General features: G+C 36.7%; 1 protein-coding gene across 1 annotated transcript in view; it reads right to left on the reverse strand.

Annotated features, from left to right (window-relative positions):
- Nucleotides 1–15024, reverse strand: part of SDK1 (sidekick cell adhesion molecule 1) — a 619404-nt gene extending 604380 nt beyond the window's left edge. The window contains exon 1 of the mRNA XM_008068469.1: nucleotides 14869–15024. The gene's annotated coding sequence lies outside the window, so the exon portion shown is untranslated. The remainder of the gene's footprint in view (nucleotides 1–14868) is intronic.
- Nucleotides 15025–22826: the final 7802 nt, after the last annotated feature.

The raw sequence follows: 22826 nt of genomic DNA on the forward strand, positions 1-22826 counted from the left end.
ATATGATAAAATCTTAGCACCATATGCCACAAAAATATAGAAAATGCCTGTTCCTATTTCAAATCAACACAGCAGAGAATGTTTGCATTCATTGTATCAAGGAAGAATTCTACTCGAATAATAGAATGTTTTCCAGGGCCAGTTTATCATCAGGAATGGCAAAGAAAATCAAACACAAAATCCCAACAAAACTAAAGAGTCTGAAGGTCCATATCTGATAAGTAGGAGAATGCCTTAGTTATGAGCTGCTACTCTGAGTGGACCACTGAACAACCCTAGAATTTCTCTAGGAATCAGCATCAGGTCCATCTCAGCCCATGGACAATTGCTTGAAGTGGACATTTTTTGTTTTTTTGTTTTTGTCTGTCCAGCATCTGGACCACTTCCCTACATTTGGAGAATTTTCCACCCTAGGAGTTTTGGTGGAGGTAGAGCTTATCTCAAATTAAAGACTCAAAAGACAATTTATGGATATTCCCAAACCCTTGACTATACAGGGACCAGGTATCAGACACAGCAGGGCCAAGTAGACAAACATACCCTGAATTTTTAAATCTGAGGCTGGTAATGCCCAGGAACAGAGCCGAGGGAGAACTCATCTGATAGCAGTGGTGGTGGGGACACAGTGGAGCCCTGGACCAGGGCAAAAGTGTGAGTGTTACAGTGCCTCACATTGCTTCGGGCAGTGGCTCAAGCAGTGACATCCAGTGTTCAGAGGTGCCAGCAGCGGTATCTTCTCAGGATGGAACTTGGGGTGACTATGACTCACTATGTTCCTGCCCAATCTATAGACTGCCTAGTGATACTGAGAGCAACCCAATATCTATGCAATTAACACTACAGAAAGTTTTGTTTCTGAGGTTTAAGAACTCTTCAAAATTCTACACCACAGAAAATAGCCAGAACAACTTTGGCTAAATATACTCCAAAGTTACTAGGTAATCACTATGGTCACAGAAAAACCTAAATAACGCCTCATTAAATCGTATCTTTAAAAAAAGACTTCCCAATAAAGCACTAAGACTTCCCAATAAAGCACCATCATTAGGTGGGGTATGGTGGCTCATGCCTGTAAACTCAGCACTTTGGGAGGCCAAGGTGGGATGATTCCTTGAGCCCAGGAGTTTGAGATCAGCCTAAGCAACACAGCAAGATTTCATCTACACAAAAAATTAAAATAAAAAAAAAAAATAGCCGGGCATGGTGGCACACTCCTATAGTCCCAGCTACTCTAGAAGCTGAGACAAAAGGATCAGTTGATTCCAGGAGGTTGAGGCTGCAGTGAGCCATGATGGTGCCACTGCACTCCAGCCTGGGCAACAGAGGAAGATGCCAACTCAAAAAAAAAATTACTAGGTGATAAGGAATCCCAAAAAACTGGGACAACTTAGCTTATTATAAGGAGCTTTCCTGAACATGAAAAACTCAAATTTTAAAAACCTCTGACAAAATACTATTTAGCTTTCGAATAGTTACTGTTGAGTAGTCCTTTCCAACTGTAAGATTCTATGACTAAACATACATGTCCCAGTGACAAACCACGTCTTCGGTATAAAGGAGAAAATTTATACCTTTCCCTCTGTGGTCAGGGAACATCATAGCAATTTCCAAATCTATTAAAATTATATGTAAGATTTATCTCTTTCAATGGCAGGTGGAGTCCATCAACATCCATTTTATGCCACTGCTAACCTTACTTATTAACAGACAAGACTATTCTCTGCAATTATAATTTTTATGCTGGTATGAAAATAATCTACTTTGCATGAAAATAAACAACCAAGTCTATACTAAGCTCTTATATCTTGGCCCAAAGTCTATACTTAAAGTGAAAAAAGAGTTTAAAAGATATAACTGTAAGTCATTTATAGCCTTCTTTGAAGCAGATAAATTCTCTTTTGTGGAACAGAATGATAAATAATTGTTTTCAATTGTATTTTTATACATTTCCTATATAAAATTTGAAAAATTACAATAATCTAAAGTAGGATGAGTCTATAGCTGGTATTTTCCTAAAGCAAAATAATGAAATGAAAAATCCAGACTAAAATTTGTTAAGAAAGAGATACAGAGGGAATTTGAAAGTTGCATACAGGCTGGGCTTGGTGGCTCAGCCTAGTAATCCCATGCTTTGGGAGGCTGAGGTGAGTGGATTGCCTGAGCCCATGAGTTCGAGTCCCGCCTGGGCAACTTGGCGAGACCTCATCTCTACAATAAATAAAAAAATTAGCTGGGCATGGTAGCGCACGCCTGTAGTTCCAGCTACTTGGAAGGCTGAGGTGGAAGGATCGCCAGAGCCAGAAGGTCAAGGCTGAGGTGGCTGGGAATGCCAGAGCACTCCAGCCTGGGCGACAGAGTGAGACTCCAACTCAGGAAAAAAAAAAAAAAAGAGAGTTGTATACAGCTCATTAATAGGTCCCAGTCATTGAGTGAGCTGAGGGTTATGTTCCTAATTCCTTCAAAAGAGTTGGAATAATCGGTATAAAGCCAAAATAAACACTATGGAAAAGATGGAAGCTATCCAATGAAAAAAACTGTATTTGTGTAAGTTATCTGATCTGGATTTTATTTATTTCAAAATTTATAATAAACTGAGAAGGGTAGTAAATAGGTCCCTGTGGTGATGGACTAAGGGTCTACAGAATTGGTAGTTGTTTCAGAAACATGCATCTGGGGAATATAAGCCCTTCAGGGATCAATATATGCTAAGTTTCCACATCTTTTTACTAATATCATACCACCATACCATGAATAGCAACATTTAAACTTTATCTTCATTAATAGTTATAAAGTCAATTCAAAGATTTAAGAATTAATGCTGAGAGATTCCTATGCCATCTCTTCTGGAATTCTGGTTACATGATTTCTCCTAACATAAATAATACTTTGGAGATCATTCATTCTTCATTTATTCCTACTTTTCCTTTTCAAGTCGGAGGCAGTAAATGTGAAATCCATATTTAGTGAAGCATAGACTCATAACTGGAACCAGTCTGTCAAATCAATTGCTAGGATTAAACTCTCTCTTAAGTCAATGAGAAAGAAATTTCAGAAACCTCTGGGAAAGAGGATGCTAATTTTTTTTTAAGGCTAAAAATATTTTACTGCATGTCTATTTACTTAATTCTTTATAAAGCAAGGTTCTCTATGGATATAAAAAACGGGAGTCATTATATCATGGATATAATGAAACATAAAGTATGAAAGCAAAAGCTAGTTTCTACACAGTCAAAAAATTTCATACCAAGACATAATGGAAAAAGAACCTACACTCTCTATTAAGTATTACAATATAACCATAAGTGAATTAGAAACATAAATTTAAAAGGCTTCCATTTGTCTCATTTGGAAGCATTTGTCAACAATGAATGATGTTACAGATTAGTTTGGGAATTGCATCTAAAGTTTTTTGCTTAGCTTCCATAATGATCCCTAGACAAAAGGACCAAGAGGGATTAATTATCTAAATCCAAATCACTTCCAATAAGCAATTAAAAAGGCCTAATGCTAATTCTGCTTCAGAGATTCTCCAGAAACAATCATATCTGCTATGACCACAAAGAGTTGAAAAAAGCAGTCACACTAAGGCCAAAATAAGTACAAATACCATACAACTTTGTGAGAGGAATATAAACATAAGGCCATACCACATTAATATTACAGATCTCAACCAAATGTTGTTCTTGTAAACTAAGCCTGCATAGAGGACAGGATCAATGAAGAGTTAATCAGTAGAAGAGAATTAACACAAACCAAGGTTAGGAAAACTGAAGTTAAACATCAAAATGGGACAACTAGAGGAATTAAGCCCTTTGCAGGAACACGTAGATGGGAATCACACTCAGTTTGGTTGGAGAGTGAAAAACCAACTGGCTATGTTTCACCTAAGAAAAGAGTTCTTGACTTAATTAATAGATACCTCTAAGCAAGTATAGAGAGACTGAAGCAGATTTTGCATGTAAAGAACCTTTTCCATGGCTTAGTGATGAATTTTAACTATGTGATTTATCTTAGGATCTCAAGCCTACAGCTTATAGCCAAGGAATTAGTTGGAGACAAACAGGCATGTTAATAATATTGAGTTTTCAAACGTATAGTATATCTGCCTATTCGTTTACATCTTTTATTTCTCTCAGCATTGTTTTATAGTTTTCAGGTAAAGATCTTATACATTCCTTGTCAGATTTATTCTTAAGTATTTCAGATTTTGGGGGCGATCTTAAAGTTTAAATATATATAGTCTGTGTGTATACACATATATATAATTTTTAGATATTTTGCTAGTATACAGAACTGTAATTGATTCTTATTTATTGATCTTATATCCGGTAGCACTGCTAACCTCACTTATTAACAGTTATAAATAGATATCACATTTTCTACACAGATGACCATGTCACTTTACTTCCTCCTTTACAATCTAGATGCCTTTTGTTTTTTTTCTTCCCTTATTGCACTAACTAGTAAATCCAGTAGTTGGAATTTGCAAATTTAGAAAATTTTCAGTATTACATCTTCAAATATTTTTCTTCTTGTTTCCTTTGGGGATTCCAATTCCACACATTGCACACATATTTAATTTATTATGCCCTGAAGCTTTCCTATAACTCACTAATGCTCTTTTCATTATTTTATTTTTTCTATCTGCCTTTTATTTTAAATAGTTCTATTGTACTTTCATTATTTTATTTTTTCTAGCTGCTTTTTAAATAGTTCTATTGCCTCCTCATGGTTCCATCCAGTGTGTGTTTTTATCTCAGACATTATAGTTTTTATCTTCAGATGTTTTATTTCTGTCTCATCAATTTTTTATGTCTCTAACTTTGATCACATAAAACACAATTATAACTGTTTCATGGTCTTTCTCTGCTGATTTTAACACTGGTATTTGTTTTGGCTTGGTTTCAATCAATTGATTTTTCTCCTCATGCTTTTCTGACTCAATTCATGCCTGATAACCTTTGATTAGATTTAAGATGACTTTCATCTTGTTGGGTGCTAGATATTTTTGCATTCCTGTAAATATACTTGAGTTTTGGTCTTTAATACTGTGAAGATACTTGGAAATAGTTTCATCCTTTTAGGTCTTGCTTTTAAAGACTTGTTAGGCAGAACCAGAGCAGGATTTGGTCTAGGGCTAATAAATCCCCACCATGGACCCAAGACGATTCTGCATACTCTATCCAATAAACCCATGAATCATGAGGTTTTTCTGTATGGCTGGTGTGACAAATACCCTACTCAATCCTGTGTAAGCACAGGGAACTATCACCTCTAATCCTCTTGGGTAGTTCTTTCCCTGGCCTGGGGTGGTTTTCGCACATAAATGAGTTGATGAATATTCTGCCAAATACTGGAGGAAGACTCTCTGGAGGTCTCCAGAGTTATTTCTCTGTGCAACTCTCTCCTTTCCAGTATTCCTCCCTGAGAAATCTAGCTGCTTGATCTTTGCAAACTCTCAACACTCTTCAATTCAGAAAGTCCTCTAGGTTTTGTCTAGGCTTTCCTTCTCTGTGTCACAACCTAAAAATTCTCTCAAGGTAGTAAGTTGTGGGCAATCATGAGGCTTGTTTTTCTTCCATTTCTCGGGGATCACAATCTTTTATTGAATGATGTGCAGGTTTTAAAAAATAATTTTTTATATCTTTTGTTTAGTTTTACAGTTGTTTCAGGTGAGACACTAAATCTGACCCATGTTACTTTATCTTGGGCCAGACTGCCAGATTTTAGTAAAGCCCAGAGAAAGAGAGGACTTAGTAACAGAATTAGACTGCAATTCTTGGAGTTGCTCTTTACTTGAGCCACATATTCCAGCATAGCTGATGTTGCCAGAGATATTTGTTGTGGATAAGACTGTTGTGGAAGTCTCTAGTAACCCAAAAGGAGAGTTAAGCACAGATCCTTAAGGTTCTGGAACAAGATTATGCCTTCTAGAAAAGGGAACTACATGCACTGAAAAACAACTTCTAGTATGCTTAATACAAACTAAAGACTTGACCATGAGTATTAAGAAAATATGCAACTGGAGATAACCATTGTGAGGGAATTATCAGGCCTAAGTTTATACATGAATCACCTTGATGCCAAAAATGGAAATGCCACTCTACAGCCTTACTCTTGGGTAGCCAAAAGGAGCATAGTGAAGGAATATCCTTCCAAGTAGACAGAGCTGCAAGTAGTATCTTTAGTCTTTAACTTTGAATAGGGAGAGGTTTCGGGGGGGGGGGAAATCATTTAAAAATAATATAAAGAGACACTTGGGGAGTGACAAATGACTTGGTTGATTGGAAGGAGGCCGGGAGAAACATGACTGGAAATTCAGAAACAGGAAAGTGATATGTTAATAGACCAATAGGAGTGGGTGTAATATGTGGACCTTTTAATATAACTAGAGAGCATCCACTTCAGATAAGGCACTCATCAATCAACTGTACAGGATGACTCAACTGTGAATGCCATTTAAATTTCTTCTCAACAAATGAAATGACATAAATTGGTCATATGTCATCAAGGACTAAAGCTATGAATGGATCCAATAGCATCAGCTCCTCCTCACCAAAGCTTCTGGCTTTTGCTACTGCCAGATGCCAAACTTGCCAACAGTACAGACTGACACCGAACCTGCAGTATAGTATTGAGTGGCCACCTGTGACTGGCTGATTACATCTAAGTCTTCTACTATGGAGGCATGTAGTGACTTATGCTTATCAGAATCAGTTTCTTCTCCATATATACCTTTGCCCTCCCTGCTCATTAACTTGGTCAGTACCAGAATCTAGGGGCTTGCAGAATACTCAATCTGTAAGCATGGTAGCCTGCCCATCATTGTCTTTATTTATCAAGGGCTCATTGAATTTATTGAAGGAAGTATGAAAATAGGCACTATATCAGGAAATCCAGTAGCCCTATATTGCAGCTTCTGGAAGCAACTACACTAATAGGATAACAGAATGGTGAACAACACCTGGTAGTGCTGGATAGTGTTATATGTATTGAACCAGTGGCCATAACTAAGGGGTCAATATATGATTGGTCCCTATCCTGGCAATCTATTTGTGTTTCCCAACCCTAGGCTATTTTGGATTATAGGTCTGGGACCTTGGGGGAAACATTTCCCACAGGAAATAAAGAAAAAGATCCAGAGAACTTGAATCTGTAATTCACCCTGGTCACTTCATGCCAGTGGGCTAGTGAATAAAGAAAGGAATAACTATATTGATGGAAGTAAATAACCCTAAGACACTAGGTGTGGGGCCATACAGTAGAAGCAAGGAAGAGGGACTTCACCAAGGTATCTGTTAATGCTTCAAAGACCTGTTACAGTTACACCCATGGCCCAACAAAAGCAAGGCAACTAAAAGCAAAGACAAAGGTTGGGTCATCCTAGCAGCAAGCAAATTAGACCAGCCGAAGAACTAGTTGAGAGTTTGGCAAAACTAGCATGGGATAGAGAAGAAGGATAAAATAAATGTCAGTTATAACCTTGAGATTTGCTCAAATAATAAGGAAAATAGCTTGTTCCATTAACCCTCCTGAATAAAGTCTTTGCTAGAAACTACAGCTGACTATCTTCTGGGAGGGGACTCTTTGATGGATTGGACTTAACAGCAGGTACAGGTAACACTGAGGGTTCGAGAAATGGACTCAACTTGATCTTCTTGTGCTCCATTTAAAAAATCCTTTTGGCTCCACGTTTCCCTTAGGCCACTGCCATGGTCAACAGTTCCCAGCAGCCTTAAGTGGCTTTAGGCTGGTGCAATCGGCATCACCTTGCCTCAACTCTTAGCTCATATTTATTGCTTTTTCTGGGGATTCTCTGGCACCGCAGCCAGAATGGTTCACTGCACACTAATGTTTGAGCTAATTAGAAATGGAAGCTAATGACTATGGGGCTAAACTTTATCAATCAAATATGGGAGATGATAAATATTTGCCTCTTTCACCCTTTAGGATAGACATTTCTGAGATGCATTTCAGAAGTTCCAAGCAAGATTGAGTTTCAGCCACTTACAATGATCACCAACTTGATAATGCATCCTCATACTGGTTTTTCCTTCCTCCCTATTTCATTGTCCCTGTCTTTACACTTGCTACCTGGGACTGCAGACCTAAATAAAGAATCATGTGTAACCTTTGTCTCAGGCACTATTATCAGAGAATCTAAGGCTGTTAGAGAAATAGCTGTCTGATTTGTTGCAAATATTTTCCTGGTTTGTTGCTTGCCTTTTAACTTATTATATTATTTAAGCATACAGACACCATATAATTTTGCATACTTTACACAAAATTAGTATATTTTTGTAAATTTGTCTGTGATCTATTTTTTGGTGAATTTTTTCAGTATTTTTATATTTAGTCCTGATATACTTTGAGATTATTCAAATAGTCCCTTTTTCTAACGGTTCCATTTTTAAATTAACCTCTTCAACGCATCTAAATTTATCCTAGTGTTTAATGAAGATCTATGTTAAATATTTTTCCAGATAATTAGTTTTTTTGCCATTAGTTTGAGAGCTTATTTAATTATACATATTTTTATGTACATCATGGTATAGCTCAAAATTCTCCTGTAGAATATTTTTATTTTTATACCACTAACATGTCATTTAATTATTGTAGCATTCTAATATGCCTTAACTCCTAGAAAGGAAAACTCTTCCCCATTACTTATCCAATGTTTTAAAATTTTGTTGGTATTCTGTATTTATACATCTAGATGAGATTTAGAACAATTTCATCAGTTAAGTTACCCTCCAAAAAATCCCACTGGCATTTTTATTACAATATACTATTAATATTTTCTTAAAAATCTCATTGATATTAAGTTAAATTCTATGATAATTTCAAGGGAACTGGTATTTTTACGATATTTAAATTTCCTATCTACGACCTTCTTTTATATCTCTCAGTGAGGTTATATACTTCTCATGTAGGTTCCACTTATTTATTATAAAAGGTATTCCCAGGTATTTCATCATTTTTACTGATACTGTGAAATTTGTTTGCTTTTTTATAAAACATAAGAGGAAATAACTTTTCTTTTAACCATTTCTACTTTTACTGAAATAAAACAAGAATAAACATCCATCAAATTCTGTTTATATATTGTTACAGAAATTGAACCACAGAGACAGGTCACATAAGAAAATTATAAAATTTATTAGCAGTTTAGAGTATATAATTACTCCTCTTGCTATAAAAATAAATATTGTGCCTGTCATTAAGAAATTGTCAGCATGCATGTGTGTGTGTACTGAATATAATTTCAACTGATTTTTTTTAACCCCAAAGCAGAAAATAATTTAGAGTAAATGCTTTCTGAAAAAAAATAGATTCAAATCCATCTAAGACATCTATGGAAACTTGGTTTAACTATTGGCTTACTATCAATTTGCCAATGCAGTCACCTGTTCCTAAATGTAGATACAAGTACCAATAGGAAATATGACATTTGAAACTCACTGAAATTCACTATGCAGTTTGTCACACACACAGCAAAGAAAATGCTACTTTTAGTAAAAGCTGGAAAAGGCAAATTTATATTATTTGCTCTTTATAGGGCTAGCAATTTCATAACTGACACCAAAGCAGGTAAAAATAGAGAAGTCACTGTTAGGTAGGAAACAGCCACCATTTTCATAAAGTATCTATGTTTTTCAATCTGAAATTTAGAAAGCTCTCATGAAGGTTAACACATGACAGCTGAAGGTACTTACTGAAAAGAAGGAGATGAAAGAGCAATTTTTTAAAATAGCCATAAGATTTTTAGACAAATTTCATATCTTGAAGAAAAAAATAATGACCAAATATGATGAATCCTTGATAATTAATCTGTGTCGGAGCCCCTCAGTAAACATAATATAATTCATCACATTTACCCCAAATGATTCTTGCTTCAGAATAAACCATTTTTTCTTATCACGTTTCCACTGAACTAGTAGTGAAGCATCCACCTTATTTTAATAGCCCATATATAATGAGTCACTCCTTCACTCTTGCTTCAATACATCCAGTAATGTTTTGTCTTCTTCTGGATTATCTATGGGGTGTTTTAAATGAACAGGTAAATTTTCTTTTGAAAGCAGCACTGCAAAAACAGTTCTACCTCTTCCTGCGTTTTCAAGTTGACAGCAAAACTGCCTTACATGTTTCAGTAGTTGCATATATAATAAGGGTATATTGTACATTTTGGCATTTAAAAATAAAACTGCCACATAACGATTTTGAAAACAGATGCTCCTCAACTTATGACAGTGTTATTTCCCAATAAACTCATTATAAGTTGAAAATATCATAAGTTGAAAATAAATTCAATACACCTAACCACCAAACATTATAGCTTAGCCTACATGCTCAGAACACTTACGAGGAGGAACCCACAAAAACCTGGAATTATCTTTTGGAGAGTGGGCCCTTTGTAGTACAGGCTCTTCCCACTAGGTAAGTGTTCTAGGAACCCATTGGCATCAGTGTATCAGCTAGTGTTGTTGTGAGAGGCTGCATTTGGTTTCAGTAAATTTTGGGGTGGGGAGAGTCTTTCAACATGCTTGCCCATTTCATAATGGGTGATTTAGGAGTGCGCCTGCCCACATAGTGCTGAGTGTTCAGTAGTTAATGACCAAAAAAAGGTATGACGTTCATGCCCTACCCTTCCTATTCACCTGATCACACCCTGAGTGACTTTTTTTTATTTCCCCAGATGAAAAAAGTCCTCAAAGGGAAATGTTTTCCCAATGTGAAAAAGGTGAAAACAAAAAATGGCAGAAGCACTAAAAGGCCTCACAATTGACAAGTTCAAAATCTGTTCCGAGCAGTGGAAAAGCATCTTGACAGGCATATTGCACTAAATGGAGAGTACTTTGAAGGTAACTAAAATTTAAACATGAAAGAATAAATACACAATTTTTAATAAATAAACTCTGGGGTTTTTTGGGTCCCCCCTCATACATTAGCCTACAGCTGGGCAAACTCATCTAGCACAAAGTCTATTTTAAAATAATGTGTTAGATACCTCATGTAATTTATTAAATACTGTACCAAAAGTGAAAAACAGAATGGTTTCATACTGTGAAGCTGAAACATTGTTATGTCGAACCACCGTAAGTTGGAGACTGTTTATTCAAAGAAATGCAAATAATATCATGATTTTGAGACCCATGTTACCCACTTAAAAAGGAAAAAGTTCTTTAACTGTTAGAACTTTGATATGTTCTTTTCACTCTTGTATCACCAAGATATAATTTCAAAAGAAGACTCAGGTAAGAGAGAGGAATGCATTCCTTTTGTGAAGTGAAGAAAAAAAAATCACTATTATGGGTAGTAAGGAACAGAGAAATGGCTTGGTGTCTAGACAAAGGCATAATCTAGGGAAGTTCTATTTTAGAAAATATCCAGATGGAAACTGAAGATCTAGAAAACAAGTCCTTTCCCACTATACATGGTATATACCTCAGTTTGAAGGCCACCATTATAGATTATACACATCACTACTACTTTTTATTAGGAAGGACAATCTGGGTTCTTTTGAAACTCCCCATTCATTTTTTTGTGGGACACTCAAAGCAGTATGTCATTTAATTTATATAAGATCCCTATGAGGTAGCCTTTATTATACTAATTTTACAGATGAAAAAAGAAAAATCAAAAAGGTTAGATAACTTGTCCAAATTCACATAAATAAGTTGAATAGCAAGTACTTAAACTCAAGCCTTCTGTCATCAAAGCCTATCACTCATACGTGGTTCTCATTTCTAAGTACAGTCTTTAAAAAAATTTGCTTCCCTACGTCGTCCTAACAAACCAAGTCCCATAATAATATCACATGATAATGTATGGTGTTGCCTCAGATTTATTAAAAGAGTGTTTATGTGCCAGAAAATATGCTGTTTTACATTCATTAGAGCCTTTTAAAGCTTACAACACCCCAAATGAAGTGTGATCATTCTCATTTTGCAGATACTTCAGTATGTGTTTAAACTTGCAATAGGACTCATGAACTGCCTGCCCAAGGTTATAGCACTAACGCTAATATGTAATAGAGCTGGGATTCCAATCTAGGACTGTTTCATTTCAATGTGCTGTGATCTATTATGATAAATTGCTCCCCTAAAAGCAGACACTCTGACAGGACAGGCCTAATAATGTAAGAGGTCACACACTCACATGCCTAAAGGAAAAGTGGACAATAGAAGTAAGCAGAATAAGTGTGATGCTCAAGGAAGAAAAAGGCCAGAGAGCACTGAAGAGAACCAGGGAGTGTCTATGCCTTTGGTGGGGACAGTTCCTCTGAGCCACTTGCTCCTGTGTATGGCTGCAGACCTGCAGGGCCAGGCCTTCTGACTGGTCTACAGAAGCTAGAAAGCAGAGTTTTTATATAGAATCTTACAATTGTCAAATGTGAGTAATCAATAAAAGAAAATATGCTGTATGTATTCCCATATACACAGGGTGGCAAAAAATGTATACACATTTTAAGAAAGGAAAAAACTGTATTAAAATTATAAAACTCAATATATATACCAATAACAAAAGATGAATACAAGTCATGTTTGACTCCTGCAATTATAAGAGTTGTTCAAAGTGGTTACATCAGCATCTAGACACTTCTGATCATGTTGAACTACTGCTTGAGCAACATTGACCAAAGTGTCCACTTGTATCTCTGTTCTTGCCATTTCAGTTTCTTCCCAAAGTACTGCCAGCGTACCAGTTTTCTATGGAAAACTACATCCTTTAAGGTCCCCCATAGGTAGAAGTCAAGGGGTGTTAAGTCCAGAATGCATGGGGAAACTCAACTGTACCTCTTTGTCGTATCCATTGTCCTGGCAAATTCTCACTGAAGTAAGCTCTCTCATCTAGATGGAGATGCAGTGGGGCATCATCTTGTTGGAAGCAAAATCAATAATTTCCAAAAAAGTGTACACACTGCAGGTAAAATGAATGTGCACAGCATATCTAGGTACACCTGACCAGTAACAGTACCTTCAACATAGAATGGTCAAATTAGTTCCCTTAATAACAGTCCACACCAGACACTGAGACTTGGTGAATTGACTTCTTTTTCCACATAAATGTGTGGATTTTCGGGAGCCCAACAGTATACACAATTATGTTGGTTCACTATTCTGTTCAAATTAAGCTGTGCTTCATCAGGCCAAACCATTTTCCCCACAAACTCCTCACCCTCTCTTACCATGTTTTGGAACCACTCCTAATACTGCACCCTTTGATCATGGTCATCTTCATTCAGTGCATGTAATAATCTTTGGATGAAAATTTTCCATTTTGCAGTTTTAAAAATATGTCGTATTCTTCTAACCTCTGTCTTATATGCACATTGTTTGGTAGACTTCTGTGGTGAGGAGAAGTAAGCTGTTCCAACACCATAGCAGAAGAAGCAGGACTGGTTGCTGTGCAAGGCTTCCCAGATCTTCCCCTGTGCCCATCACACACAGTACCATGCATCTCAAACTTAGCACAAATGCATGCAACTTGTTAGGTGTGTGGGAGGTTCTGTTGCAGACTCACACCTCCATTGTCATTGTACTTCCACAATGTTCTTGAATTTCAAGTACCATTTCAAAATGGTCTTGTGCTCCTGAATGACAACCATGCTTCTGCCATTTTCTCTGACTGTCCTGCCTGTCACAAGGTGATGCTAGTATTCATTTTATTAACGCTATCTTTTGAGCAACCATCATACTACACATTCAACTTGGAAAAGTAATACATTGATAATATCACTTAAAATGTATATACATTTTTTGGCACCCCCATATATTTTTAATTGAGTTTTCAAACATACACCAATATACATACAATACATATTACACATACACCAATACACACACACACACACACACACACACACACACACACACACATTCTGGACAGGCTGAATGTAGTTCAGGGATCACTATATTACTGCCTCTGAGATAAAGAGAATGAGTGGATGCCCCATGGTGAGAAATTTATTATTCCATTCAAAACCCTCTTTACAGCCAATTCTTTCTTATTTCATTTAAAGAAGAACATGGTATTGCTGAATTTGCTGACTTTGGAGCCTCCTGAACTTTTCAGGCCCACTAGCTTTCCATCCTACATGGAACTATAGCATCTACTATAATAATCCTGACAAAGTACAAACCTGAAAAGTTCTCAAGCACTGTTAAGATACTGAGGCTTGAAAGGCAGCACTGCTGCTTCTGTATAAAGTCACACCTCAGAATGCCCCTGATCTCTATCTGTGCCCCAATTTCAACCTATGTGCTCCATCCCCACACTATGTCCACGCCATGTTCTTTGTATCCCCAGTGCTTACCATTGGGACTGGACACAAGGCAGGAGTTCAATATTCTGTTTTTTGCTGCTGAATATAGATGCTATACTCATGCCCATTCTCCATGGTTCCATCCTTTCCTATCCCAATTCGACTTGACTATTTAGCGAGGAAAGAATTTTGTTGAATAGTCAGAGATCCCGAAGCTACCAACCTAAAGATGTCTGTTTAAACATCTATGTTCATGAAGTAGGAATAATATTTGTGGGTGGGACTATTGCCGCAAGAAAGCAAATTTATCCTATTAAAGCTATGTGCATTCCTCTGTAACTATAGCTTTTTTTTTGGTCTGGTAGTTTCACTAACAGGCTTACTTTTACAAATATATTGATAGATTTTCTATGTGTAAATACTACCTATACAAGAATAGCAAATCATATTCTAATTACATATTCAACTTTATCTTTTTTATCTTAAATGCATTAGAAATTCAGTCCAATATTTTCACTCATTGTGCTATTATGGCCTATAAGGCAAGTATTCCAAACACATCAATTGAAATGGAATCTGATTTTCAAGCAATCAATTACTTATATTCGCTGCTGTAGGTGGTAAGCTCACTGTCATTGCGCAGCCACTTGAATTCCAAAGGCCAGCTTCCTTCAGCAAGGCAAGTGAGAACAAGGCGATTCCCTTCCAGGTGAATCTGTGGTAGGCCTGGCTCTGTTTTAAAATATGGTGCGACATCATCTGAAATATATTAAGAAAAAAAAACAGAATGAAATACATGAAAAATGACATTTAACCAATTAATAAATCAACTATTTAAACCTTATATTAAAAAGCAAAGATAAAGTATAATGACAACATCATTCAAAAGCATCGGACAGATTAATCCAAGTCATTTCTACTTCTGATCAATACTAGCTTATCAAAGGGATATACCTTGTAATCCCTGCTTTTACAAGCCTTTGGTTTTAACTACACAATCTGTTTTCAAAATAACAATGAAGCGTCTGTAGGCTATAAAAGAGAAATTTCCTCATATAATCTTCAAGTGGTTTTATAAAGCTAAGATAAGCAAAATTAACATACATAAATCACATGAATCACAATATAGCTTTTCACACACACACACACACACACACACACAAATGGTCTCTTTTAGTAACATTCTATGGGATATAAAAAAGGGAACCTGTGGTATATTCACATAATGGAATACTATACAGCAACAAGAATGATCCAGCCGGGCTCGGTGGCTCAGCCTGTAATCCCGCGCCTTTGGGAGGCTGAGGTGAGTGGATTGCCTGAGCCCGCGGGTTCGAGACCCGCCTGGGCAGCAAGACCTCATCTCTACAATAAATCAAAAAAAATCAGTCGGGCGTGGTAGCGCATGCCTGCAATTCCGGCTACTTGGAAGGATGAGGTAGAAGGATCGCCGGAGCCCAGCAGGTCGAGGCTGCGGTGGCCGGGAGCGGCCGTTGCACTCCAGTCTGGGTGACAGAGTGAGACTCCAACTCAAAAAAAAAAAAGAATGATCCAAACACTGCTACACATAACAGCATGAATAAATCTCACAGACATAATGCTGAAAGAAGTCAGACAGAAAAAAGAAGTTACAGCATATGCTTCCATTCAAAAGTTAATAAAAGTTCAGAACTAGACAAAACTCATCTATGGTGTTAGAGGTCAGGATAAGAGTTGCTCTCTAGGGGACAGGAGAGTGATAGAGACATATGTAACAGGGTAGTTTAAGAAGAGCAGGTCAAACTTTACTTCTTTGTATGGTTAAAAAGAAATCTCATTTGGTTTTTGGTGTTTCTTTTTTTTTTTAAAGCAGGGGCTCAATCTAGTGCCTAGGCTGGAACACAGTGGCATGATCACAGCTCATCGCAGCCTCAACTTCCTGGGTTCATGTGATCCTTTTGCCTCAGCCTCCTGAGTAGCTGGAAACTACAGGCATGTGCTGCCACCATTCCACCAAACCCATTTTTTTTTTTTTAGAGACAAGTTCTAACTATGTTGCCCAGGCTGGTCTTGAACTCCTGGGCTCAAGCAATCTTTTTTGCCTCAGCCTCCCAAAGTGCTGGGATTATAGGCATGAACCACTGCACTTGGTCTTCATTAGTTTTTTTTTTAAAGGTAGGATAAGTAAGATTAACAGGTATGATAACTGCAGGGTCATGTAGCAATAATTAGCTACATGATTCAGGATATATGGGTGTTTATTTCTTCATCAGCAAAATAAATAGAATTGGGTAGCTGCTCATTTTTCTACAAAAATTTTCCAAGGTCCACCTGCATAACCTGCTTCCTATCTATATTATAGGCTTCTTTCCCTCTTCTCACACACAGCACTTCAGGTACACTCGGCACTTGGCTTCTTCCACACTTAAACCCAGGCTAAGCTCTTTTTTACTGCTATGGCTTGGATGTTCCATCCAAAACTCATGTTGAAATTTAATTGCCATTGTAACAGTACTACGAAGGTGATTATATCATGTGGCTCTACTCTCATAAATGGATTAATGCCAGTATTGTAGGAGTGGGTTAATTACCAGGAAGTGGGCTCCTAATAAAAAAGGATAAGTTGAGATCCCACCCTCCCTCTGTCTCATGCACTCCCTTATGCTTCTGACGTCTACCATGGGATGATGCAGTGTGAAGGATCTTGCTGATGCCAGTGCCATGTTCTTGGACTTCCCAGTTCCAGAACCGTTAATCAAATAAATTTCTATCATCTATAAATCACCCAGTCTGTCATATTCTGTTCCAGGAGCAGAAAATGAACTAAGACATCTACCTAGGGGTCTCTGTACTTGCTATTTCCTCTACCTAGGATGTTCTGTCCATGCTGATTTATTCTATCCCTTCAGTTTAACTAAAGCCCCCTCCCCATATGCCCTAATAAGTTATACTTATTGCATTCACAATATTTATCAGATTTTAAAATTAAAATATTTATGAGTTATTTCTCAGTACATCTCTTGTTCACTTCTAAATTCATAGCACATAGAATATTAGAAACAAAGTAGATAATAAATACAGTAGATACTTGCTGAATGAATACATATAATAACACAAATAACAGCAATAGCTAGTACTTACTGAATATTTACTATATGCTGGAAACTACTTTAAGTGCTTTATGTGTATTAATTTCTCACAAAAGCCTTACAAAATAGATGCCATTGTTATACCAATTTTACAGATGGGTAAATAGGTATGGAGAATTTAAATAACTTGCTCAAGGGTACCCAGCCAGTAAGTGATGAAGTCATGATTTAACCCAGATAATCTGGCTCTAGAACCCACAAATTCTATATATTTTGACTCTAAATGTCACAGATTTCTCAGTAAGGAAACTTTCTCAAGAGTTCATATCTAACTTCAAATTTTTGGTAATTTATTTGTGAAGTTACTAAGCTGAACTTTTAATTAAGTTACTGTATATTTAATAAATTAAACACTAAATAGCGTATTAGCAATGTTAAAATTGAGACTAGTTGCACATTAGACTGTAGCATATAAACTGAATATGTAAATTTAAATATACAGTAGAGTTTCTTTTGCCATTGTGCTGAACACTATATTTCATTATAATTGATTTATTGATAATATATTAGCAACCTCCTACTAGTATTCATTTATTTATTCAAATAAATAAATATAAAATTGCCATCTGTTAGTGTGATAAGAACTTATATTATGGAGATGTAAGCCAGTCAAATGATATGGAATGTCGAAGCTGGGATCTAAATTATCAGTAGGGGTCAAAACACATAGAAAGATGTGGAAAGGCCCTGTGATGGGAGCAAACACGGTGAAGTACAAGTCTGAAAAACAAGGCTTACTGCAGGTGAGAGAGATTGAAGGGAAGCAGGATGAGCAGGACCCAGATTCTGCAGAGCCTTGGAGGCAGGAAGGGCAAGCACACTGTTTCCATGTCGTCCTGCATGATTATTAGTGGTGTCCGCTTTACATTAAAACATGTTTCAGTATGAATGATAAACGACATTGTCACCCTATTTGTATGCCTCAGTTAAAGATACTGTCAATATGATGGTGATGGTGATGATGATGATGATGACTTGTTATTATAACAAAAGGACAGCAAAAAGTCTTTGGAGGGGTTGTGTTGTTAAAAGGACATTCTGGCTGTAATGCAGAGAAGGTACTAAAGAGGGAGCAGTGTAGTGGGAGAAGACCAGTCAGCAAGCCACTGCAGGGATCCAAGTAAAAGGCTCTGAAAGGTGATAGTAAATTGGACTGAGATAATAGGGACTGTGGTGGAAGAGATGAAGAGAAATGAGTGGCTCTAAAACAATATTTAAGTGGTAAGAAAGATTAAGTGATGGATTAGTTATGAAGGTGAGGGAGAAGCAAATGTCAGGAAGGATTTTTAGTTATCTAGCTTGTACAATTTTCTGTTCAGTAAACACACATTGATTCTATGTATTAGACCCTGTAATCAGCATTGGGAATACAAAGAGAATAAACCACACTCGCTATCCCTTAATAGGTTAACAATTTTGGTCTGATGCAGGAATATAAACAGTAAAGTATTAGGTGCTGTGGTAAAATATGTAACTCAAAGTCAGGAGTAGTCAATCCTTGACCTATTGCAGTAGTTCCACCCGCTTCTACTGCACATGACATGCTCAAAGCTGTATTTCAAGACATTCTTAGATTTGATTGTCAGCCATGTGTCCAATTTCCCTTTTTGCTATGTACTTCAGCTAAAATCATCTGCTCTTATGACACAAACAGCCTAATAAAGCTGAACTGCAATGGATATAGCTTTGACACCTTAGGATTTACTGAGCTACAGGCTTTACTAATGTCCTGACATTTGCACTCTATTTAACAATAGAAAAAAAATGCCACTTCATATGGTTCCAGTGTCCCACATGAATGAGTCATAAAAAAATACATCTCTTTGAAAGGAAAAAGCTTCAAGATAGAAGCTCAAACATTTGAATTTCGTTGTGCAACTGACAGAGCATCATCCATTTAATGTATTATATGATGGTTTTGAATTTAAGCCACACCACAATTTAATTTTTGAGTCTTTATAGTTTATCAAAGATGCCTATACTATGCACAAATTATAATGCTAGGTACTGTGATCTAGTAGAAAAAAAATCCTCATAAATAGTTTCATATAGTCAGCAAGCAAATATCTTACAATCCAAATGACTACAGAATTATGGTTAGCACAGACACATTTATTATATGAAGGAGATGGGGAAATATGTTGGTGCTCTGGAATTTTAAGCATTCAAATTAAAATTACTATAAGTATTTTGACATAAATTAGCAAATGTGGAGAATAACACAGTTACTTCTCTGAGCCCAGCACAATTTACCACTGAAATATAAACAGTAGATCATGAAATTAAAAGCAGGCATAAAGTTAACAAAACACAAAGCTTCGGGAAGAGAGGGAAAGAAGGATTAGTATTAAAGGCTGCACAGGCCCATTGCAAAAGCATTTGACCTTTACATATGAGGTCTGACAATTAAGTTCACAAACTAGTCCTAGGGAAAAAGTGCTACATACCTCATTGCTGAGGATAACTATGTTCACCTTTGAAGTACTCCCCTTGGGAAGCTATGAACTGATGCCAGCACCTAGTCAAAGCAATTTTGGAACACTTTTTCTGGAATGGCCATCAGAGCTGTCGTCATGAGAATGCCGGAGTTTGAATTAGAGCAATGAACAAATATTAAATTTCTTGTTAAATTTGGCAAGAGTGGAAGTGAAATCAGGGACATATTAGTCCAAGTTTATGAGGATAATGCCCTGAAGAAAACAGCAGTGTACAGATGGAGCAAACATTTTTCTGAGGGGAGAGAAAGTGTTACTGATGCAGAGAGGTCAGGACAAACAGTAATGAGCAGAAGTGACAAAAACATTGCAAACATTCATTGAATCGTGTGACAGGATCATCAGCTGACTATGCGAAGCATAGCAGACCAAATAAACATTGATAGAGAAACAGAAAAATCTTAACTGAAAAACCTGGCATGAGAAAATTATGGGTAGAAATGGCCCCAAAGGAGCTCCGGCATCATGACGGTGTACCAGCTTACACAGCACTGTCTGTGAGGGAGTTTGTAGCCAGTAAACAAATAACTGTATTCAACACCCTCCCTGCTTTCCTGATCTGGCCCCCAGTGACTTTTTATTTTTTGCCCAAAGATAAAGGAAATATTGAAAGGAAGACATTTTGATGACATTCAGGATATCAAGGATAATACGACATCAGCTCTGATGGTCATTCTAGAAACAGAGTTCCAAACTGCTTTGATGGGTGGACTAGGTAGGGACTGGCATTGGTGCATAGCTTCCCAAGTGTAGTACTTGAAGGTGACCATAGTGATATTCAGCAATGAGGCATGTGGTGCTTTTTCTAGAATGAGTTCACGAACTTAATTGTCACACCTCCTATTTTAAATGGAACACAAAATCAGACTAAGAAGATTCATAAAGAAAAAAGTGATTGAGCTGCCTCTGAAATAAAGTTATCAAACTTGACCTGGGGAAAACCCGATGGTCCGTGGAATGCTCTTTGAGGGTATGTGTACAGAAGGGAGGAAGGTTAAAAAAAAAAAAACTAATAGACATCCCCATCCCCAAGGGAAGTGAGTAGATATGAAGCATACTTCCAAAATCTAACAATGAACATTTTAAGACTCTCCAATGAATTACTAAGAAAACTGTGAAATTTCTATTTTCTCATACTTTCAAATAGAACATAAATCATTTATGAAAAAGTCTCATCTGTCTGGATAATACAGATTTAAGATCCATCCAAAGGACAGGAATGGACTTAGTGTTCTCTCAAGACAACATCATAATTTTATGCTGTAGAAGCCACTTCCCTGAACTTCAAGGTTTTCAGACCCAGTGTAACTGGATTTAACTTATCTGTCTAATATGAAGATGATCACGTGCTCATCCAGAAAGGGACCATGACCACCTACAGAGGAGTCACAGGCTACAAGGGGAGCCACTTGAGATAAGAAGTGCTAAGGCAGAGCCTCCTGCAATGGCTCCAGGCAGAGGAACTTGCCCCAGTTTTGATTAGCTGCTCTACAACAGAAAATTCAGTCTAATCATCTGAAGCCCTTTAATGACAGAATGGATAGGAATCAACTAGTAGGTAAAGTCAAACGTCAAGCTCTTCTTTAGACACCACCAATGAGCCTCATCTAGGATACTAGAATCTATTCAGTAAGTTGCCCTTTTCTCCTCCATCTTAAGGTGATAATGAATAAAGAAATAATAATCAACTTACTTAGCAAAGGAATCAACCATACCACAAACAAGGGGGGGTCTGAAGCTGACAAATTCCACACGTTCTAGTAAAGTGACAAAGAAATTTATTAAGCCCATGTAATCAGCACCATCAATCAGGTGAGTCCAGAGGGAGGATCAGAATCACAGCATGAATGGAGCAATCAGCTGGAGCAGGACCTTTTATTACTGAACTCTGCTTCTACCACAGTTGAATTTCCCAGGGCAACCAATCTTTTGGTTTAAACCACTAATCTTCCTTTCAAAACTTCTTTTCTATCAAATTCAAACATTTTCATGCCCTAAGCTTATGAATTTACCACGAACAGAAAGTTTTATTTCTCAAATTCCAGTGAGAAACAAAAGCACAAGGCATAATATGTCATTTGTGAAACATTCTGAAAAATATGGGCAGAAGATCCTTTTCTGGTAAATGTAGTCATTCAGATTTCAGCTGCTGGCAGTTCATTATGTATACCTATTGAAGCCAGGAATTTAATCTCACAGTATGATGTGCTTTTTTCATAATAGTAATATTAATCTTTTCAAAGACAACAATTATGCATTTCAAATGTATTTTTGAGGTAAAGTTTAAATATATAACTAGATATGCTCAATATAATTAAATATGCAAATATGAACAAGTCACACCAGGATGCTCTAAGAGGACTCTATAACTTTTAGGACAAAGTCCTCTGTATGCTTTAGGATAATGCAATTCAAGCTGCACTTCCTGTCATCTCCCATGTAAACCCTTTGCTTGTCAAAGGTGAAATAAAGAAGGAACAAGAAGAGGAACAGAAGAAGGAGAAAAAAAAGAGATAAATGGTACATATTATTTCTCAAACTAGATAATTCTCACCCCAATAAAGAGTTGGCTCTATCATCATAGCTAATTCTCAGATCTCATTTTCTTAAGCTGATCAGAAATATTTATAAAATATTTCCCGGTGATAGACTTCCAAATATACTAGCATGTACCACTGTATTCTGTGGTTCTAAAAAAAAATTATTCAACTTCTCGGTATTTCACTTTTATATATTTCCACCACTGCCTTGTAAAGCAAATGTATATCTACAATTTCAGGATGAAAGGTAGCTAATTGAATATATATGCACACACATGCATATATATAAACACAAACACATGAATTCAAACAATTAGAAAAACTAATCTGTTATGATGACTACAAAACACAAGAATAACATGTGTTTCAAATTGTTATATTATCTATCTCAAAT

Source organism: Carlito syrichta, unplaced genomic scaffold (assembly GCF_000164805.1).
Source record: "Carlito syrichta isolate Samal-C Ts95f unplaced genomic scaffold, Tarsius_syrichta-2.0.1 Scaffold311002, whole genome shotgun sequence".
NCBI classification, from domain to species: domain Eukaryota; kingdom Metazoa; phylum Chordata; class Mammalia; order Primates; family Tarsiidae; genus Carlito; species Carlito syrichta.